Below are 20234 nucleotides of genomic sequence, written 5' to 3'. Positions count from 1 at the left end.
TCAAATCACCGCCTAACTGAACTGTGCTGAAATCCAAAACATGATACGGATCGCCAATATACTTCCGGAGCATAGAAACATGAAATACTGGATGCACACTCGACAAGCTAGGTGGCAAAGCGAGCTCATAAGCCACCTCCTCAATCCTCCGAAGCACCTCAAAAGGCCCAATGAACCGATGGCTCAATATACCCTTCTTCCCAAATCTCATAACACCTTTCTTGGGGGAAACCTTTAGTAGAACCTTTTCCCCGACCATGTAAGACACATCCAAACCTTTCTGTCAGCATAACTCTTTTGTCTTAACTGCGCTGTACGAAGCCTCTCCTGAATCACTTTCACCTTGTCCAAAGCATCCTGTACCAAGTCTGTACACAAAAGCCTAGCCTCGACCGACTCAAACCAACCTACCAGAGATCTACATCGTCTCCCATATAAAGCCTCATATGGAGCCATCTGAATACTCGACTGATAACTGTTGTTGTAAGCAAACTCCGCGAGCGGTAGAAATTGGTCCCATGAACCCCAAAAATCAATGACACAAGCGCGCAACATGTCCTCCAATATCTGAATAGTGCGCTTTAACTGCCCGTCCGTCTGAGGGTGAAAAGCTGTGTCCAACTCAACCTGAGTACCCAACTCTCGCTGCACAGCCCTTCAAAATTGCGATGTAAACTGGGTACCTCTTTCTGAAATGATGGAAACTGGGAAACCATGCAGGCGGACAATCTCTCGGATATAAATCTCAGCTAACGGCTCTGAAGAATAGGTAGTACACACAAGAATGAAGTGCGCAAACTTGGTCAGCCGATCCACAATTACCCAAATAGCATCAAACTTTCTCAAAGTAAGTGGGAGTCCAACTACAAAGTCCATGGTGATCCGCTCCCACTTCCACTCTGGAATATCCATCTGCTGAAGCAAGCCACCCGGTCTCTAATGCTCATATTTCACCTGCTGACAATTGTGGCACCGAGCTACAAACCCCACTATATCCTTCTTCATCCTCCTCCACCAATAGTGTTGTCTCAAATCCTAATACATCTTCGCGGCACCCGGATGGATGGAATACCGCGAGCTGTGTGCCTCCTCCAGAATCAACTCCCGAAGCCCATCTACATTGGGCACACATATCTGGCCCTGCAACCTCAATACCCCATCATCACCAATAGTCACATCTCTGGCATTGCCGTGTTGAACTCTGTCCTTGAGGACAAGCAAATGAGGATCATCATACTGGCGCTCTCTGATATGATCGAACAAGGAAGACTGAGAAACCACACAAGATAAGATCCGATTGGTCACCGAAATATCCAACATCGCAAACCGATTGGCCAAGGCCTGAACATCAACTGCAAAAGGTCTCTCACCAACAGGAATTAATGCCAAACTGCCCATACTCACCACCTTCCTACTCAAGGCATCGGCCACCACATTGGCCTTTCCCGGATGATACAAGATGGTAATATCACAGTCCTTTAGCAGCTCCAACCATCTCCGCCGCCACAAATTGAGATCCTTCTGCTTGAACAAGTGCTGGAGGCTACGATGATCGGTAAACACCTCACAAGACACACCATAGAGATAATGCCTCCAAATCTTCAACACTTGAACAATGGCATCCAACTCCAAATCATGAACATGGTAGTTCTTCTCATGGGGCTTCAACTGACGAGAAGCATAAGCAATCACTCTACCCTCCTGCATCAACACACACCCAATGCCGACCAGAGAAGCATCACAATATACCGTATAAGAACCTAAAGCTGATGGCAAAACTAACACTGGAGCGGTGGTCAAGGCAGTCTTGAGCTTCTAAAAGCTCGCCTCGCACTCATCCGACCACATGAAAGGAGCACCCTTTTGAGTCTATTGGGTCAAAAGTGATGCTATAGATGAAAATACGTGAACGAACCGACGGTAATAACCCGCCAAACCAAGAAAGCTGCGAATCTCTGTGGCTGAGGACGGTCTGGGCCAACTATGGACCGCCTCTATCTTCTTCGGATCAACCTGAATACCCTCACTGGACACCACGTCCCCTAAGAAAGCTATGGAACTGAGCCAAAACTCACACTTGGAGAATTTTTCATAAAGCTTCTCCTCCCTCAGCAGCAATACAACTCTCAAATGCTCAGCATGCTCCTCCTAACTACGCAAGTACACCAGAATATCATCAATGAATACAATAACAAACGAGTCGAGATAAGGGCGAAACACACTGTTCATCAAATGCATGAATGCTGCTAGGGCATTGGTCAGCCCAAAAGACATCACAAGGAACTCATAATGACCATATCGGGTCCTGAAAGCTGTCTTAAGAATATCCGAGTCCATGATCATAAACTAAGTGATACCTTGACTGGAGATCAATCTTGGAGAACACTCTCGCTCCCTGAAGTTGGTTAAATAAATCATCGATACGAGGCAAAGGATACTTGTTCTTGATTGTGACTTTGTTCAACTACCTATAATCAATGCAGATCCTCATAGTGCCATCCTTGTTCTTTACAAATAGGACAGGCGCACCCCACGGCGACACACTAGGACGAATAAACCCCTTATCAAGGAGTTCCTGAAGCTGCTCCTTCAACTCCGCCGGTGCCATACGATACGGTGGAATAGAAATGGGCTGAGTGCCCGGCACCAAATCAATACCGAAGTCAATATCCCTGTCCGGTGGTATGCCCGGCAAGTCTGCAGAAAAAACATCTGGGAAATCTCTCACCACAGGAACCGAGTCAATATTAGGAGTCTCTGCACTGACATCCCTCACAAAGGCCAAATAAGAAAGACAACCCTTCCCAACCATCCGTTGGGCCTTCAAGTATGAAATCACCCTACTGGGAACATAATCAATCGAGTCTCGCCACTCAATCCGTGGCACCCCCTGCATAGCCAACGTCACATTCTTAGCATGACAGTCCAAAATAGCACGACATGGGGATAACCAATCTATGCCCAATATCACATCAAAGTCGACCATACTGAGCAATAAGAGGTCCACTCGGGTATTCAAACCCCCAATAGTCACCACACAAGACCGATATACGCGGTCCATAACAACAGTAGCGACCACCAGAGTAGATACACGAACAGATGAAGCAAGAGACTGGCGGGGCGTATCCAAATAATGAGCAAAATATGACGAAACATATGAAAAAGTGGAACCAGGGTCAAATAATACAAAGGCATCTCTGTGGCAGACTGAGGCAATACCTGTAATCATAGCATTTGAAGCAATAGCATCTAGTATGGCTGGGAGTGCATAAAAACGGTCCTGACCACCACCTGATCGGCCTCCTCCTCTAGGGCGACCCTTAGCTAACTGACCTCCACCTCGAGCTGGCTGGGCGGGTGGGGAAGTAACTGGTGCTGAAGCCGAAGGCTGACTCCTCTGCTAGGATGAACCTCCCGTAAGACGGGGACAAAACCTCTTGATATGACCCAAATCTCCACACTCGAAGCAACCTCTACCGGCCACTAGCAATGGGGACTGAAGGGAACCCCGAGCACCAGGATACCTACTAGAAGAACCAGGCATAGATGAACCCTGAACCGATGGTGCATGAGTCGAACTCTGAGCTAGAAGGGCACTGAGAGATGAGTGACCCTGATGTGAACTATGAGAACCATGGCCAGATGATCCCCCACGGTGACCCCGACGAGCTTACTGAGCATGTATGAATGGACGGCCTCTGCCGTGTTGGAACTGACCTCCAGAAGGAAAACCACCAAAACTGTCAGATCCCCAAGCCTCTTGTCCTCCCTCTCAACTCGCTCCTGGTGGCGAACTGACTTTATCTCTCTGGCAATGTCAACCACCTCCTCAAAAGAAGCGCCAGATACCCTCTCTCTGGTCAGAAAACCCGTAGCTGATAAGTGAGGCCATCAACGAATCTCCTGATCGTCTCCCTATCCGTGGGAACTAGCCAGATAGCATGACGCTCCAACTCGGAGAATCTCATCTCAAACTGCGTCACGGTCATATCCTCTCTGCGGGAATGCGGTACATACTTCTCTAGGAAGAGAATGGAGAACTGATGCTAGGTAAGGGGCACTGCACCAACAGGTCTACGCCTCTCATAAGCCTCCCACCAAGTAAAGGCAACTCCAGAAAACTGAAAAGTAGTAAATGAGACCCCACTAGTCTCCAGAATACCCGTTGTACGTAGAATCCTCTAACACTTGTCCAAGAAACTCTGGGCATCCTCGCCCTCTGCACCACTGAAAGTCGGAGGCTGAAGTCTACCAAGCCTCTCAAATCGATGCTGCTCGTCATCAGGCATAACTGGCACCACAAAATCCTGAGCAGGTGCAACCGGCTGGGCTGGTGGTGCCTCCAGTGTCTACAATTCCTGAACAACCTGCTCGGGTGTACGGGCAACGGGAGTCTGAGTGCCTCCCCCGGCCTGAGAAGTAGCTGCTGTGGTAGAAACTGCAACCGCCTGAGCAAGACTAGTGCACACGGTCAAGATTTGAGCCAAGATCTCCTAAAGACTTGGGAATAACAATAGGCACAACCGGTGCCTGAGCTGGTTCTGCTGGAGCATCCACAACTGGGACCTGATCATGAACTGGGGCGGCTGGTGGATCTGCAGGTGCTGCCCTAGCTGCTTTGCGGGCTACACCCCTACCCCTACCACGGCTTCGACCGCGACCTCGGCCTCTAGTGGCCTCAACTGGTGGTACTGGTGGTCGTCCATCCTGACGGTAGCATATGTCCTCACCATCTGTGAGAGAATAGAATAACAGAAGTTTAGTTACCAGAATCAACAGATTTCGCACGACAAGAATTCAAGGATATGAAGTTTTTCCTAAAGATTAGGGGTGTACATAAAAACCCAAAAAACCGAACAAAACCAAACCGACCAAAAAACCCGATACTTTTTGGTTTGGTTTGGTTTTGGTTTTGAATTTTAAAAACCGATCAAATTTGGTTTGCTTTTGGTTTTAATAAAAAAATAACCGAAAAAAATCAAACCAAACCGACTATAGGAGTAGCTATTTCAAATTTAGTATTACACCTATATATATGTATATTTTTATACAAAGTTTCAAAAAATTTATGGTGAATGTTAATCGTTTGCACTTTTAGTACAATTTTCTACTTTTATATTCTAGTTTGATTGATAGTTTTCTTTTGTTAAGTATAAGAATCCATTTCATGTTAAAAAAATATATTTTTAGTTGAGTCCTTAAATTATTCATCACTATTTGATTCAATTATCATCAATATATTTTAGTAAATAATAGATTTCTCAAAGGGCAATTGATTTGATAGTATATGTGTTTGAACTGTATGTCTTATATATAAGAAAAAAACGACAAATAACCAAAAAAACCGAAAAACCGACAAAACCCGACATAAATCGAATCGAGAAAAAACCAACTTAATTGGTTTGGTTTGGTTCTAATATTTGAAAAACCGACTTACTTGGTTTGGTTTCTTTTTAGGGAAAAATCGATCCAAACCGAACCATGAACACCCCTACTAAAGATTCTGCAGCCTCTCGAAAATATATATACAGACGTCTCTGTACCGATCCGCAAGACTCTACTAAATCTACTCATGACTTGTGAGACCTATGTAACCTAGGCTCTAATACCAACTTGTCACGACCGCAAAACCAACTCGGTCGTGATGGCACCTATCATGGAACTAGGCCAGCCGACACATTTCCAAAGTAGTTCAACATTTCATTAAAACTTAAATAGCAACCTATTTCAACTAAAATTCCCATAAAAATATAAAGTCATAAACCAAAATAAATGCGGAAAAGAAAAGCCCGACCTCAGATGTCACTAAGTCGTGAGCAATGCTACAATTGTTCTGAAACATAACAAGACCAAAATAGTCTGGAAATAGCCAAAATGTACTAGAATGAAGATAAAGAAGGAGAAAGACGGAACTACGGTCGCCAGGCAGCTACCTCGCTATCTCCAGTGATAACCCGTGACTGGAATAGTCAACAGCCGCTACCGTGCCCTGAGATACCTGGATCTGCATACAAGGTGCAAGGGGTAACGTGAGTACACCAACTCAGTAAGTAACAAGTCCAAACTATGGACTGATAGGTAGTGACGAACTAAACCTCAGCAATTATAACATATTTAAATGGGACAGTAAAGTAGGCATGCTGTCAATTCAATTATTCAACTCAACAGTAAGGCAAAATACCAATCCGAACAATGTGGATTATAAAGCTCAGCAAATCTCTACATGTAAATGCCAGAAATGTATGAAAATGCACTGTGTGCTCCCACTCTCAAGTGCTCAACCACTCGATACCGCATATGGCCATCCGGCCTAGGGAAATCCATCCCGGAATATATACAACGCCGACTACAAGTCATCCAGTATCGAGGAACAAGGGTAATCCAATGCTGAGGAAAAATCCATCTCCAAGTATAAATACATAGGACAAATCCATGCCCAAGGAAATCCATCCCTCAATAACATCATCCGCGCTCATTGGGGGTGTGTAGACTCCGGAGGGGCACCTTTCAGCCAAGCGCTATGACAAGCCAATGAAGGCATAATCAATAATCTGCTACCGCGTGCAGCCCGGTCCCATAACTGTCACTCGTACTCAGGCTCTCGGCCTCACTCAGTCATTGCTCTCCAGTCTCACGCACACGGATCACAATGCCATGAAACTAGCCCGAGATAATGATATGATGAGCCAAATAACAACAACCGAGACTGAGACATGATATGATATGCATGAACAAGGCTGAGTACAGAATATCAATGAAACTAATGAGATGACAGCAAGAAATGACCACTCAGGTCTCGACAGTATCGGCATGAAGCCCTAACATGGTAATTAGCATGATTTACATCTCATTAACTTAATCACATAATCACACCACAGATATCAGCAAGAAAGAGTCACTAAGCGGTGCCATTGAATGATCCAGGCCGCAATTCTCACGGTGCACGCCCACACGCCTGTCACTTGGTGTTTGCGTCACCTCAATACGAATCATATAGCACAACGTTTGGGGTTTCGAACCCTCAGAACCAAGTTTGGAAGCGCTACTTACCTCAAACCAAGCCAAATCCTACTCCGCTGTGCCTTTGCCTCTGGAATCGGCCTCCAAAAGCCCTGAATCTAACCAAAGGCAATGCAACGCAATCAATATAGGCCAAGGAATCAATTCCAAACGAAAAACTATCAATTCAAAGCAAAATCTCAAAATTAACCCAAACCCGACCCCCTAGACTCACGTCTCGGAATCCGACAAAAATTACAAAACTAGGAACTCCTTTCACTCCCGAGTCTATACATACCAGAATCATCAAAATCGGACCTCAAATGGTCCCTCAAATCCTCAATCAAAACTCTCCAAAACTCAAGCCCTAACCCCTCACACTTCTCTCCAAATTCCCACTGATTCCATGATTAAACAGTGTAAAAACCATCACAAACACAAATAATGAAGCCCAGGTAACTTACCTCACTGATACCCCTCGATTCCCTCTTAAAATCACTGCTCTAAGCTCCAAACTCGTCCAAAAATGGTGAAGAATGGGCAAAAATTCGCGAAGTGAGGCTTTCATAGTTTCTGCCCAGGAGACTCGCACCTGCGGTCCAAATGAGCGCACCTGTGCTACCGCATCTGCCCGCATCTGCGGTCCATCAGGCGCACCTCCGGATTCCACTGACCCGCAAACTTCTGCATCTGCGGCTACACACCCGCACCTGCAGTCAAGCTTCAACTGGTCTAAAACCGCATCTGCGGCCTCCCTCTCGCATCTGCGACCTCGCACCTGTGGTCCCTGATCGCGGTCGTCTCAACACTACACAATGGTAGTAAGAGTGGTTAGCAATAACTAATACCCGAATAGTGGATCGGGGTCGAATTTCCACAGGGAGCTTGGAATGGAGTTGTATTGCCGGTTTAGTTTAGAATTGCGTTTGTACTTCTAATTGCACTCCTAACATTTTTCAGGGTTTTTATATTTAAAACTACTTTTGTAATCTAAGGATTTAAGCTAAATTATGCTAAGGAAATCTTGCTAAGTTGTGCTTGATATGAGAAAAAGGCACTAGGGTTGTGACACTACCTAGGTGGCTAGCCAACGGGTAGAAGCTACTAAGGGGAGATTGATAAATCTGGGTTTAGTGCTATAGCCGTTACACAATTGCACTCATTCTCACACCTCTCGGCAGAGAGAACGATTTTGCCCAATTGACTCTCTCGAGACCAATTAGGTAGGCCAAATAGACCGTGCAACTAGGGCTCAAGTGGGATAATTACTCTTTCGAGGTTTAACCCGTTAATTGGGACTACCATTCTCATGGGTCCATCCCAATTCCTTGTTGGGTTAACTTTTAGGGTCATATGACTCTCTCTCTCAAGAAGAGTTAGACCCGCTAAGCTTGAATTCATGTTTGCAATCACAAATTCTAGATTGAAACACAAAATCAACCCAAATAACAAATACCCAATCTCAATCTCACCCTAGAATGCAACACCCATTAACTACCCACACTAGGGTTGAGCCACAACCCTAGCTAATGGGTTTAGCTAGACATAATTAAAGAAGAAACAGTAGAAATAGATGATGAAATGAACATAATAATTGATTACTACTTAAAATCTATGATATTCAAGAGTAAAATTGCCAAATTAGGCTACAAAATACTTCTCACGAGCGCAACTCTCGTTCAGTAGTTAAAACATGACCTAAAAATGTCAAAAAGATCTATTTATACCGAGCTAGAAAATCTGGACAAAAATGCCCCTGCGGGGTAGGCACGGACCGCGCAGAAAGGGAGCGCGACCGCATTGGCTCTTGGACTCTTTGAACTCTGTTCTCTGAAGTTGGGACCGCGTACCACGCAGAAATGGAGTGCGGCCGCGTTTCAGGATGGGCGCGGACCGCGTAAAAAGGTCGCGCGGCCGCGTGGCAGTACTTTGGCAAAAACACCATCTCTCTGAATCTCATCTACGCGGACCGCGTAAAAAGGAGCGCGGACCGCGCAAATTGCCCTTTGAATGACCCAGTCTCTGAATCTCCTAGCGCCGCCGCGTGGCAAATCAGTTCGGTCCGCGCTAGGTCTTCTTGTTCCCCACTTCAATTGGTCTTTGACACTTGGCAGGTTTCACTCCGTTTTGAGCCGATCTTTGACATTTGTCATATTGTCGCTCAAACCTGCAATCAAGCGCAACTTGTAAGGATTTTGGGGTTATTTTGTGGCAATTCATAACAAAAGCAATAGCAAGTAGGGGTATAATCATGCTACAATTCTAACTTATCAGTCCCCAATCCGCAGGTCCGGAAATGACAGAAGCAGCAGCTTCAGCTGCTCAAACCAAGCTCCAATCTTTCCGTTAACCATCCGAATTCATCCCGAGACCCTCGGGACCTCAACCAAAAGTACCAACAAGTCATATACCACTATCCAAACTTATTCAAACCTTCGGAACACTCCAAACAACATCAAAACACCAAATCACCCTCGGATTCAAGCCTAAGAACTTCTAAACTTCCGAATTCCGCAAACGATGACGAAACCCATTAAACCTCGTCCGAATGACCTGAAATTTTGCACACACGTCATAAATGACACTACGGACCTACTCCAATTTCTGGAATTTCCTTCCAACCACGATATTAAGATTTCCACTGCCGACCGAAAAATACCAAATTTCCAATTTTGCCAATGCAAGCCTAAATCGACCACGGACCTCCAAATTACATTCCGATCACGCTCCTAAGTCCAAAATCACCTAACGGAGCTATCCGAACCATCAACGTTCACATCCGAGTTCTTCTACACATAAGTCAATATCCGGTTTGACTTTTCCAACTTAAGTTTCTAAATAAGAGACTAAGTGTCTCGTTCCACTCCAAAACTACTCTGAACCCAAACCAACCAACCCGATACCATACGATACAACTGAATAAATTATAAATATGCAGAAATGGGGAAGACGGGGCTATGAAACGACCGGACGGGTCGTTACATAGCTTGATATCAAAATTAACATGTAATTCTCCAGTACTGCGAGCCAAAAGAAATTGGAAGGAACTTTAGTTCTTATCAAAATTAACATGTAATTCTTATCAGAATTATAAGATACGCACTAATCTTATAATGCTTAAATTGAAGCCATACTGCACTTCAGAAACTGCAAAAGGAAATTTACTAATAATAGGAGATGACTTCCCGTGACACCATAATCTAAATCAGATAAATATTTGTTCAAGAAATTGCTTTGCCTTTGCTTCTATTCTCGTCAAAAGAAATGGGCTAAACAGACAGTTTACATGAGTACTATAGAGTTATGAAACTTGCAAAGAGGAATATCACTATGCCTCATACCTTAATTCTAGCCTTCGGTTCTAGCATCCATTTGGAAAGAAAAATGGCAAAAGCTTGAATTGCATCAGAATATTACAAAAGTATCAATTTTATCCGTGAATGTAATTTTCCTTACAGTTCGTACATTTTCCAACAACACATGGTTAAGAAAATGCAATCTTATTCCTGTATCACTTGAATACATATTCAGATTCAAAATGGTGAGTAATTTGAGCAGTAACAGCTATTATTAATCGGAGTATTATTGTTTCATATCAAAGGATCTTGCATAAAAGACCAATTGGTACGACAGAATAAAAACAAGGGAGCATCCCACCCCAATTGGTTATTACAGGGAGAAACCAATGATAAAACTGCAATGCTAAAGGCAGTTAGATATATGATCATCAATACTACTCTACAAATAAGTCATGACACCACACTATTCTAACATTTCCTGGACAGAAATAAAATTTTATTAGTCATAGCACGCAAAGCTGTAAACAGCAAAAGGACATAGATTCGAAATTAAGTTAAAAGGAATATCGTTATAAATGTACAAAGAATCTGCACATGATTTTTGCATATATTGTAGTTGCAGAAGTCCTCTTTCTAGCAGCGCAAATTACTGAAGAAAATCACTGATAATCATACCTCCCTGTAAATGACAAATTGAAATAAAAATATAATCACAAATAAAACATAATAATAACTTTTAGAAACTTTTTGTACTTTTCCAATCAAAACAGGAAGTATGATTGAATTTGTTACATAACCCATGCATGTAATGACAGTAGTTAGCGACTCATTTTTCCAATTTAGTATAGATGGTTGTTGTACTTGAGAAGATAAAATTTTAGAAGCAAACAGGGAGACACAACATCGATTTTCACAAAATCATGCTTACCTCCATCAACATGAGTAGTGGAAGTGATGGTAGAAAACTTTTTCAAAGACTCAATGACGCGATGTATACAATATTCATATGATGCACCAAAACCAAGGTAATTATATGAACCCAATTTATGTACCTTGATACTTTAGTCTGCCTGTACATTGTTCAACTTCATGGAATTACTATTCGAGTGTTGACTCGAAGATTACTCATACTGAAATTTTGGGCGAATGCTTGTGTGCCTAAATGAGAGATGAAATAAATTATTTTTGGGTTTTGTGTTCTTGGACAGGGGTACTTCCAATATTTGGAAAGAAATCATAAGTCTGATAGAATCCGGTTGAATGAGGGAAATTGACTATCTAGCATTTTATCCCCCATGTTGAATATACACATAAGGAAATAGTGGCATTCAAATCACATCTGAAATATAGCTCAGAGGTACAAAATCTATTTATAAAACAAAACGTATATAAGCTATTGAAACTGAAAACTCATCGAAAATAAAAAAAATCGATTATCCTTCTGAAGGAACACTAATGACGACATTATTAACAAAAACATGATTGATGTAAGAGATACTATCTATCTAAAATATAGTTACAAATCTATTATGAAAGATCACTAAAGGAACACTAATCAGGAGAGCATTACCAAAAACATGATCAATCTAAGAGAAAACATGTCTGATAATAAATTATTTTTAAAAATGAGCTTGCATCAACGCGTCAAACTCAATGAAAAATAGTCTTTCTAACAATTTATGGTTGTTGTCATTTACTCGACACTTATTAGAATAATCAAACTCTATTATTACCCTTTAAATTACTATATGTGCAAGCATAAGCAAATTATATATCAAAATCAGTTTCGTGCATGGCAGGACCAACCTCTAAATGTTCGTCTTGTTTATTTTATAGGAACCTACAAATGATAATTATATGAATTTATAAATATTAAAATTTCTTAATGTTCGGTTTTTTAAAGAGCTCGAACTTGAATACCATTTAGATAAATATTTTTTTGTCAAGTCAATGATATACCTTCTAAAGAGCTCCAACACAATTAAAGTTAAAATGGTCCAAATGAAATATAGTTTATCTTCATAACTTCGAAATATAACAGGGCATATTTTATCTTTTCACCTAATGAAAAATCGTAGAATAGGCCTTTTGATTGATGAGTTTTTGGTGCCTTGTGAACTGGTTTTATGGAGTTTTCAGGTGGTTATTTTTTTTGGCAATTAAACGATTTTATTTACCAAGTATAAGTATTTACACACTAACAAAACTGAGACTAACATCTATCTTTGATCCTGCTGGACATGAAGCCCCAGCTAGGAGTTTTTTATCCTTTCTACTTTCCCTCTTCTACATCTCTTCTCAGCTACATTATATTAGGGTACCAATTCAATGTATTCATGATTCTGTCTAGACTATAATATTAGCTCTAACATGTATTTTCTGAATGATTATTCTAAGGATGGCTTTAGCAGTTCTTCTCTTCTGCTGAAAGATAACATTGTTCCTTTCTTGCCAAATATGGACTGTTGCTGCTATCGACATTCTGCATATTGCTACCCCTCCACTTTTTCCTTTGGCCTTCTTTTCTATCCACTTCAGCTTCCTGCTAGTCTAGCTTTGTTCTCTGAATGCCTTGCCATTTTAGGAGTTGTTGCCATATCGTTGCTGATATTTCACATTCAAAGAATAGGTGTTGTAGAGTTTCACTCTCTTTTTGACAAAGCGAGCATGTTTTGTCTACATTTATCCCCCATCTTGCTAGCCTTTCTTTTGTAGCTAGCCTCTCCTGAATTGCCAATCTCAGAATGAAGATCCACTTTGGTAGTCCATGATTATACAAAATAGTTTCCTCCATGATACCTTCTGAAACTCCCCTTGCATAGCTTTGTATATGTGTCTTATAGAGAAGCTATGCATCCTATTCACCTCCTCTTCTGCATATCCAGCAACCTTAAAGTATTTTCTTGCCTTGAAAATCTGTTGGATGAATCCACGATGCACTTTTTGGTTATGTGTTCCATATAGTGTTCCCTTTATGTAGTATGCATGAATCCATTGGACCCATAGCTTTTCCTTCTTTGTACAGATGTTCTACGGGAGCTTGCAAATAGCTGCTTTATTCCACAGCTCCACATTGATGAAGTTTCGACCACCTACTACCTTTGGAGTACATAATTTGTCACATGCTATCAATGCCTTTTTGGAAGGTTCAACATTTCCTGACCATAAGAACCTTTTGCAAATTGTATCTGTGAACTGGATGATCTTCTTAGGCAGAATGAAAATCTGAGCCCAAAATATTTGGATTGCAACCAGGACACTTCTGGTTAGCATTGCTATGCCTGCATATGACAATAATTTTGTTATCCAACATTGTATCCTGCTCAGCATTCTATCAAATAAGGATTCACATTGGACAGCCGATAGCCTCTTTGTGCTCAAAGGTGCCCCTAGGTATCTGAAAGGTAGTTCTCCCTTGGTATATCCTAGCATGTCCATGATTTGCTTTTGACTCATGTTGTTCACTCCTCCAAAGTAAATACAGCTTTTATTTGGGTTTACAATTAACCCTGAGGTTGCAGAGAAAGCTTGGAATTGTTGGTGCAGTACCTTGACTGATTGTATGTCCCCTCTACAGAAAAGTAATAGATCATCGGCAAATCCTAAGTGCACTAGGTTGACTTTGGCACATTTTGGGTGGAATTTGAATTCTTTGTTCTCCTTCAAAGGCTTGAGTAATCTGCTCAGATATTCCATTGCCATCACAAATAGTACTGGTGATAGGGGATCCCCCTGCCTAAGTCCCTTCCTTGCTTCAAAAGGCTTAGCTGGCTGCCCATTAATTATAACAAAGTAGGCAACTGTACTAATGCACACCATTATCCATTTTACAAATTTCTCAGGGAACCTCAGTAGCTTCATCACTTGTTCAATGTATGCCCATTCCACAGAATCATATGCTTTTTGCATATCAATTTTGAGCATGCATCTTGGTGATATGTTCTTCCTCCCATACCCTTTGACCAATTCATAACTCATAATAATGTTGTCAATAATCATTTTGCGTGGTACAAAAGTTGTTTGGCAGTTATCTATGAGGTCTGTCATAACTTCCTGTAATCTTGTTGTTACGACTTTTGATAGTATCTTGTACAGCACTGTGCAACATGAAATAGATCTGAATTCCTTGATGTTGGTTGGGTTCTTTACTTTAGGTATCAAGGTAATAGTGGAACAGTTGATGGCTTTGCACATTTAAGTAGTTTCAAAGAATTCCATTACTGTTGTAGTAACATCCTCCCCAGTTATGTGCCATATCTTCTTGAAAAAGTAAGAATTATAGCCATCACATCCAGGTGTTTTATTATCATCAATGTCTTGTAGAGCTTTCTTCACTTCCTCTCTAGTAATTGGCTTGATTAGCTGCAGTTGTTGCTGCCTGTTCAAAGTGTAACCATTCTGCATGATTCCTAGGATAACTACTGGTAGTTGTGGAGCTGTTGTACCAAATAGTTTTTTGTAAAGACTCAGTATCTCCTCTTCTACTTCAGTGGTACTTTGTAAAATTTGCTTTGCACTGTCAATCAACTTGCCAATATGATTCCTTGCTTGTCTGTTTTTCACACAGGCATGGAAATATGCTGTGTTAGAATCCCCTAGCTTAAGCCATTTGATTCTTGACTTCTGTTTTAGAGCACTTTCCTCCACTTCCAACCATTTTTCCAACTCAAGTTTAGCAGCCTTTTCTTGTAATATTGCTTCATTATCATTTCCTGGAAGTGTCATCTGCATTTGAATGTCTTCCAATATGTTCCTTGTTGCTCGAATCTTGTGTCCAATACTGTTGTATTCTTGGCGACTCAGTTGCTTTAGATCACCTTTTAATTTGTTGAGCTTGTTCCACACATTAAGCATTGCAGATCCCCTGTACCTCTTTCTCCAGCATTACTTGACTATATCATCAAAGTCATGGTGGTTTGCTAAACAGTTGAAAATTTTGAAAGTTCGCCTTCCTTCCAGCTTAGTATCATCAATGGTTACTTTTAAATGACAATGGTCTGAGAATCCTGGATTCATAATGATCCCCTCCATGGTAGGCCATTTCTGAATCCACTCTGCATTAACTAGTATCCTATCAATTCTACTATGAACATGATTGTTTGTCCAAGTGAACTTTCCCCCCACTGTTCTGAGCTCATCTAGTCCAGTATCAATTATGAAGTTTTGAAAATCTTTCACCTCTATCTCTTGACTGGATTCCCCCACACTATGTCCTCTATAGATAGAATAGTACTAAAGTCCCCCATTAGTAAGCTTGGGCCATTGACTCCATTCATAGTTCCTTTCAGATCCTCCCATAGTATCTTCTTGTCTTGTATGCTATGCTTTTCATAGACTGCAACAAAGTTGAAATTGATGTTGTATTGTCTCATGCTCACCTGCCCTACTATATATTGTTCATGGACTTGAAACACCTCAAACTCCACCTTTGCTTGGTCCCATACTACCCAGATTCTGCCTCTTGGTGCCTCATCATAGTTAGCAACCCATTGCCAATTACTGAACACCTTTTTCATTATTGGATCAGCATTGTTTGCCTTAACTCTATTTTCCAGGACAACCATTACTACTACATTATTCTTCCTACAAATTTTTTTAGTTCTTTTTGCATATACACTTTGTTCATACCCCTAACATTCCATGTCATGATATTCATCATGATATAGTATTTGTTTTAGGGCCACCTCCTTTGTCAGATCTACTCAGCTTCCCTCTTGTTCCCTCAGCTTCAAATAATTGCACAATCTTCTAAGTAGCGTCAACTAGAGCTTTGAATGCATTGCCAATGTCTACTTCATTTTCTCTTGTGGTTCCCATATTCTTTTTTGATGAAGACTTTCCTCTAGCAAGCTGCCATTGCTCTCCATTTCCTGCTGAATAGGCATTACTTCACCTTCTGGTTCCCTTTGGTCCATAAACCTACCATATGCATCAATTTTATCCACATTAGGATCAAGTACCCTCATTATTCTCCATTCTTGTTTTATTTTCTGGTCATAACCTCTTTACTGCCCTCCCTCCTTGTTCTGCTATTGTGGTCTCTACATGAGTGACCTATTTGGCAACATGTTTGGCAGTACTGAGGCTTCCAGTCATATTCTACTACCTGGTCAATCACCTTTCCCTTATGGTCATATAATTTGATTGACCCTGATAATGGCCTAGTAATATCCATTTCAATTAACACCCTAGCATATGACACTCTATCAACAACTGTAGTACATGCATCAGCATACAAAGGCTTTCCTAACCCACTCCCAATTTTTCTTAGGGCCTGGTTACTCCAATAGTTAAGTGGCAACTTTGGAAATTTGACCTATAAAGGAATGGTTTTAAACACTTCCTCATTGAAATCAAATCCTTCTGTCGATGGTCTGATAATGATTGGTCTGCTATTCATGGTATACGGATCATTCAGTATCACTTCATCCCTCTCTTCACAGTTATTCATCAAAATTATGAAATACCCATCGTTAGGGAAGAGTACCTTAGGTTTCCTGGCTTTATTCCATTGACTTGCTATGAATCGCTCAATTGCCCCAATAGTTGGAGTATTTCCCACCACGTACAATATTATAGCTCGATTCCACTTTTGATTCTCCTCTGCAATGTCCTCTTCCAGCAATTGTACTACAATTTTCCCGTCCTGTATCACATGAGGAATATATGATAGATTCATACCCTTTACTGCAAATTTGTTCTCATTAAACAGTCCTGCTTAGGATCTTCCCCCATTTCCAGTCTGTGTTGGTTTCACCTCTTGCATGTTCTTCTCCTTTTCGATCATAGTACTTCTCTATTCCTTTGGCAAGTCTGCATTTACTGTTCCATTGCTCTGCAATTTACTCGTACTCGCACCGCCAATTGAACATCGGTGCAGCTACTCCTTTAGCTCCAACGTTCATCATCGGTGTCACAAGAGTGATTGGGCTCACCTGTATTGCGAATTTAGTTCGAGCACTACTTAGATCTGGCCAATTTTGGTCATTGTCACTTTCCAGATCCAGATCTTCCTCTTGCATTTTCTCTTTAGCTTTTGCTGTTTGTTTTCCTTGTCCTCGCGTGATGATGTCGGTTAATTTCCTTTCTTCCACTGGTGTTTTGCTGGTGTTCTTCTTTGATCTTCCTCTTCCTCCCATTTCCGGCAAAGGCGTAGGTCAGTTAGCACCTAACGTGCGTCGAGGATATATATTGATGTAAGAGAGAATATATATATATATATATACATATACATATACATATATATATATATATATATATATATATGTATATTATTTGTTTAAAAATGAGCTTGCGTCAACTCATCTAACTCAGTGAAAAATAATAAAATAATTAAATTATAAATAATCCAAAAATATTTATTAAACTCATGAACCAAAGAAACAACTTCTATAACATTTTATAGCATATATTGGATTTTAGACTAAACACTGAAAAAACATACAACAATAAATTCATATGTTGAATATCAACACCTAGCCATTTCACATGACTATACAATTACTTCAAACTGTTAATGACGAAGGATGACTAAAGTAAAGGTTAACTTATTTTTCACCTTTATTTTAGTTTATAGCAATTCTTAAAGCAAATTTTCATCAGGCACTTGTATCACAAAAGAAGAATGGCAGTAATTTTACCATTTATGCAGTAGTACTCCAGAAAACAATCATTACAAAGGCTATACTCTATTTTCCTTTAACCAATGACATTTCGACGACTTAAATGTACGATATTTCGACTTAAATTATATTAGAAAAATACATATATAAATAGTAGTAAGGTGGGCTTAGGACTCATTTTTTGGACAAAAGTAGTAATGCATTAGCACAACATAATCACAAGAAAAGCACAAAAAGAACTATTTTTTGCGCCATAGGTTTTTTTCATTTCATATTTGATTTGAATCCCACGTAAATTTTGATAATTCCACTAAAAATAAAGTCAGCAACTAAAAGCTTAATTTTAAATAACTTAAAAGGTATTTTCCTGGCTAGTTAGTAAGCTTAGGATGTATAAGTATATAAACTTACAATCTCATATTATATATGGAGAGCCGGTACGTCGTCACAAAGTTTTACATCCTCTAATTAATAATAAGTAATAATAAATATGTAGTTAGAATTTATGAACGACTCATGTTTTTAGATAAAGTTAACTCAAATATTAACCTTGAATTAATGGTAGCTCATTTAAATCCTGTAGAAATTGATATGTTTGCACATTTGAATTTGACAAACAATATCTCAAATTTTGCTCTCCCGTTGAATTAGGATATTGTGCCTGAGACTGAGACGATGAAATGTGTCCATAATTCTTTATGCGTGTATTGCGTATGAGTGAAATTTTGACGTTTTGTTAGGCATAATTGGCATAATTATTACCGTGAGAATTGAGCTGCTAAAAGAGATTATCCTCCTTTGGGCTTGAAGAGAAGATTTATGCAATCCATAAAAAAATAAAAAAAATAAAGTATTCTGAAGCGAAGTGCTCTTGGATGGGTAGTCGAATAGGGGGATACATCCCTTTTTCTCCTTTATATTGAATGTAGTCAATCACTTTGAGTTCATGAGAACCTTGTAATTTGATATAAATTATGGCATGCATCTGTCACGACCCCAGTTCGCCCTCCGTGAACATGTCGTGATGGCACCTAGTCCCTACGACTAGGTAAGCCTAACAATGCGGAAGATAAATCATAATTGCGGAAGAAAGTAAATAAAACTGAACTAGCAAAATAAAGCGGTGTTTAAGGTGCCGCTCGGCACATACCACAACCATTCTCGAAGCTAACAAAATTCCCAAAACCCGAAAACTCACAAATCACAAGCTAAGGGATACATAAAAGGCTCTGACTCAAGATTGTCTATGCAAAGGAGAAATACTGAAGGAGCTATACTTATTACAGAAAGCTGGAAAGGGACTCCTCGGTCTGCGGACGTAGCAGATATACCTCGAAGTCTCTACCGATACGCCTCCTTCCAAGGCTGACAAAACTGAGTGGGAGTACCTGTATCTACACAACAAAAATGTGCAGAAGAGTAGCATGAGCACACCACGGCGGTGCCCAGTAAGTATCAAGAGTAACCTCGGTGGAGTAGTGACGAGGAACAGTCAAGACACCTACCGGTCAAATAAACAGTATAATCATAGGAATAATGGAAGCGATATATAAATATGTAAAGACTGCATGAATGACCAAGAATGCTACAATTCACAACAAGGGAAATGGACAACAAGTAACGACGAGAATATAATAAATGATGATACGAAATGACGGCAGAATCACAATCCAAATCCTAAGGTCACAACACATCAAGGGAAAAAAAGTCAATAACTCATATCCTACATTGATATTCACATAAGATCTTATTCAACCCTTTCAACAATTTTACCAAGTTTCGGACAAACCACAACTCACGACAATCCAGCATCTGAAATCTAACACTTGGCATCCTGTGCCCCATCAATCTCACGGTCATGCTGACAACTCACTGGCTAACTAGGGGCACTCTCATGTATAAAATGGATAAACGAGGGCGTACCTCCACCCTTAGCAAAATCAGGAGGAATTCACCTCTAATATGAGTGTTCATCTACGCGTATGCTTGTGCGGGTGTTTTTACCAAGAATTCTACCAACTAGTAGACATGAAAAGGAGAACGGACCGCACGTACGATGTTTCCTCACAACTTCCAAGCGGTAAAGCTCATACAGATAAGCAACCCACAATCACAATATTAAACAAATAGGAATGCCTCCACAAGCCGTCACAATTCTTTACAATCAACCCCTGACATAGCCCACCTTATTTCACCACGTGTGTAATTAATAACATAATAAGCGCCGCCTTAGTTCGCCACACGTGCATCATAATGTTCCCACCTTATTCTGCCACATGCGCAACCCACATATACGCATATAACATATCCCGCC

The sequence above is a fragment of the Nicotiana attenuata genome, unplaced genomic scaffold, assembly GCF_001879085.1.
Source record: "Nicotiana attenuata strain UT unplaced genomic scaffold, NIATTr2, whole genome shotgun sequence".
Taxonomy (NCBI): domain Eukaryota; kingdom Viridiplantae; phylum Streptophyta; class Magnoliopsida; order Solanales; family Solanaceae; genus Nicotiana; species Nicotiana attenuata.
The sequence above is the reverse complement of the archived record's forward strand: the minus strand, read 5'-3'. Positions refer to the sequence as shown.